This window comes from Erpetoichthys calabaricus (genome assembly GCF_900747795.2).
Source record: "Erpetoichthys calabaricus chromosome 1 unlocalized genomic scaffold, fErpCal1.3 SUPER_1_unloc_24, whole genome shotgun sequence".
NCBI classification, from domain to species: domain Eukaryota; kingdom Metazoa; phylum Chordata; class Cladistia; order Polypteriformes; family Polypteridae; genus Erpetoichthys; species Erpetoichthys calabaricus.
Window position 1 is genome coordinate 612,552 of NW_026261590.1, and position 4,096 is coordinate 616,647.

Genomic DNA, 4,096 nt, shown 5'->3' on the forward strand with positions numbered 1-4,096 from the left:
TGAAAAGCTCAATCCTAATGGATATGTTTCACATTTATGCCCTATGCTAGTTTTTCTGGAAGTATTTAAAATATTTTAGCAAAATATAAATGCATTTTGCATGTTGTGAAACCACAAGGGGATAAGTGGTATTTGGATTCTGTGACCCGAGTAAAGTGAGGTTTTCTTTTCTCATGGTTGTTTTTGATATTATTTATTGTACATCACTGACACCTGTTCTCTCATAACATTTTCTTGTACCTCCATTTTCCTTGAAAACATGATTACTTCATATTTATTCTGCACCACACTCCAGTCCAGTTGGTGGCAGTAATGCACCATAGGTGGGTCTGCTAACTGCCATAAAAAGACAAAGAAGAAGAAGAAGAAGTTGGTTTCATCACAGCTTGGCTGTGTTGCACACGGTGTACTTTTCATTTTCTGAGTATTTTTTGTAATATGTGCACTTTGTTTGGCTCTTTCAAAAAAATCTAATACTTTTATTAAAAATACTAATGCAGTGTAATCCGTTTAGATGTATTGTTATGTGTATAAAGTACAAAGACTCTCTGATGTGTACTCATCATTGCCGTGCCAAATCTCTCACTGTAGGCTTTGTAAATTAACCACACAGAATGTATAATGTGAAAACTATGCACTGTTTGGGAGAATGTAATCCTACAATTTGAGCATGCATCTGTAACTGCTTAAGAAATGGAACTGAAGATGAAAAGTAAAATAATAAGCAGAATGTACAACCCCAAGTCCAATGAAGTTGGGACGTTGTGTAAATAAAAACAGAATACAATGATTTGCAAATCCTTTCCAACCTATACTCAATTGAATACACTACAAAGACAAGATATCGATTGTTCAAACTGATAAACTTTATTGTTGTTTTGCAAATCTTCAATCCTTTTGAATTTGATGCCTGCAACACGTCCCAAAAAAGCCTGGACAGGGGCCTGTTTACCACTGTGTTGTATCACCTTTCCTTTTAACAACACTCAATAAGCGTTTGGGAACTGAGGACACTAATTGTTGAAGCTGTGCAGCTGGAATTCTTTCCCATTCTTGCTTGATGTACAACTTCAGTTGCTCAACAGTCCGGGGTCTCCATTGTCGTATTTTGCTCTTCATAATGTGCCACACATTTTCAATGGGAGACAGGTGTGGACTGCAGGCAGGCCAGTCTCGTACCCGCACTCTTTTACTACAAAGCCACGCTGTTGTAACACATGCAGAATGTGGCTTCACATTGTCCTGCTGAAATAAGCAGGGACGTCCCTGAAAAAGACGTCGCTTGGATGGCAGCATATGTTGCTCCAAAACCTGTATGTACCTTTCAGCATTAATGTGCCTTCACAGATGTGCAAGTTACCCATGCCATGGGCACTAACACACCCCCATACCATCACAGATGCTGGCTTTTGAACTTTGCGCTGATAACAATCCGGATGGTCCTTTTCCTCTTTGGCCCTGAGGACACGACGTCCATGATTTCCAAAAACAATTTGAAATGTGGACTCGTCAGACCACAGCACACTATTCCACTTTGCGTCAGTCCATCTCAGATGAACTCGGGCCCAGATAAGCTGACGGCGTTTCTGGGTGTTGTTGATATATGGCTTTCGCTTTGCATGGTAGAGTTTTAACTTGTACTTGTAGAAGTAGCAACAACAACAACAACAACAACATTTATTTATATAGCACATTTTCATACAAAAAGTAGCGACGAACTGTGTTAACTGACAATGGTTTTCTGAAGTATTCCTGAGCCCACGTGGTAATATCCTTTACAGAATGATGTCGGTTTTTAATGCAGTGCCACCTGAGGGATCGAAGGTCACGGGCATCCAGTGTTGGTATTCAGCCTTACGTGCAGAGATTTATCCTAATATTGATTTTTCTAATATTTTGATGATATTATGAACAGTTGATGATGAAATCCCTAGATTCCTTGCAATTGTATGTTGATAAACGTTGTTCTTAAACTGCTGGACTATTTGCCCACACAGTTGTTCACAAAGTGGTGAACCTCGCCCCATCCTTGCTTGTGAACGACTGAGCCTTTTGGGGATGCTCCTTTTATACCCAATCATGACAAACACCTGTTTCCAATTCACCTGTTCACCTGTGGAATGTTCACATCTGGTGTTTTTTGAACATTCCTTAACTTTCCCAGTCTTTTGCTGCCCCTGTCCCAGCTTTTCTCAAACGTGTTGCAGGCATCAAATTCAAAAGGAGTGAAGATTTGCAAAACAACAATAAAGTTTATCAGTTTGAACATTCGATACCTTGTCTTTGTAGTGTATTCAATTGAATATAGGTTGGAAAGGATTTGAAAATCATTGTATTCTGTTTTTATTTACATTTTACACAACGTCCCAACTTCATTGGAATTGGGGTTGTAATTTGAAGAAAGAAGGGGAATGGTGGTATCATAACACCAGCTATGACACCCACTGTGAGCAGAAAAATAAGCAAGAATCGTAGCCTAACCTTAATTAAATAATACCAAGAATCTGTGGTAAAATTCAATTTTTCCAGTTTACTTTTGTTTGTTACAACGATTCCTCAGGAACATGACAAATATGCGTTCCACCCATTAGCTCGATTGCAAAACACAAGAGCAGGCTATTTAGTTTTTTGAATTTTTAAAAAAATATGCTTCACTTCAAAAATCATTGTCATGTTACAAATTAAAATATACCATTACAGTGAAGAGGTAACTTCAATTTGAAAAATACTGAACATATCCTAACTTATAAAAACATGAATGATTCAAAACTGTAATGTACAATTACTTCCCAAAAAGTTCTTGTGCAAAGTATATAAGACATCTGTATGAATTAATAAATGTTCCTAAATTCTTCACACTTGTGGCATATTTATAAATCATAAATCACTCATATCATGTTAAATTTGTGCATGTAAAAAAGTGCCCTCAAATATCTCTATGTGGAAGAAAATACAGAAAGAGAAAGAAATGGTCCCCGTTCGGGGTAAGAAAAGAAATCCCTGCAATGTAAATAATTCTCCGATTGTCTTTATAGATTTTGGATGGAGGGTGTTGAGAACACAAATATTAGCTGATTAATATTAGCAAATAGTAATTATTATTAATATTAACAGATGTTAGCTACCTCAGATTATTGATCACTTGTGAGAGCCAAAGGGCAAGTAAGTGCTTTCCAGGAGAATTTGGAGGTCTGCACAGTCCCCCTGCAAGCAGATTAACTTCAATTGTCAGCCGCTATCCACACTGCAGATATTTAAAAACGCACAAACCCGAGTAAACTGCCTTAGATTTTTCACGAAGTGTGCAAGTGAAGTAACCAGTTACAGTCCTTTTAAATGTATGCTTTTAAAACTCGCTCTGAACTTTTATCACCGAACAGTAATGTCTCTTTATTACGTGCGTCCGAATTTTATGAACCAAGACAGACAAACAGGTTCCACCGAGATTTGAACTCGGATCGCTGGATTCAGAGTCCAGAGTGCTAACCATTACACCATGGAACCGTCTTAAGCACTTTTCTACAGTAAATACGGTAATGGCAAAGCACTGTAACGTGTTTATTTACATTTTAGGTGCTAGTTTGACATACTAAAAACTTTTCAGTGCTTTTTTTAATAATGTAAATATACTTGTAATACTTCTGTGCCCTCGGAATCTTTACCCGATGCATACATTACATTTTTGCGTCTCATATTTGGGACGACCTTCACACATTTAAGAGTTTTTATTTACCTCTGGTGAGAATTTCCGCAGTTCCTACCTGCGACATTTCACCTTCCCTCATAGTTGAGCTCACTTGAAGTTTTCTGAGTGTCTTAGGAGACTCTTTGGATGGCAGTACCTGTTCATTTCATATGTTGCCCAAAAAGCAATTATAGATGTTCTAAAAAAAATCGTAAAAAATAAGAAGCAAACGAAACATATTGTAGCATACCTGTGTCCGGATATAAGAGGGCTAACTGTTTGAGAGGCCAAGTCCAAAATGATGGGATTCCTGGAGAAGCGGACTTGAAATCCTCGCTACTGAGCGGAAATTGAGAGGGGCGTGTCACCGCTGCTGAAGCCCATCCCCCTGGCTGCGTGGCTCTAATGTGT

The 4,096-nt window shown here is 38.2% G+C and overlaps 1 non-coding gene across 1 annotated transcript; it reads right to left on the minus strand.

The window, feature by feature from the left end:
• Window positions 1-3,432: 3,432 nt before the first annotated feature.
• Window positions 3,433-3,504, minus strand: trnaq-cug (transfer RNA glutamine (anticodon CUG)). The gene has a single exon. It is a non-coding gene; the product is annotated as a tRNA-Gln (tRNA).
• Window positions 3,505-4,096: the final 592 nt, after the last annotated feature.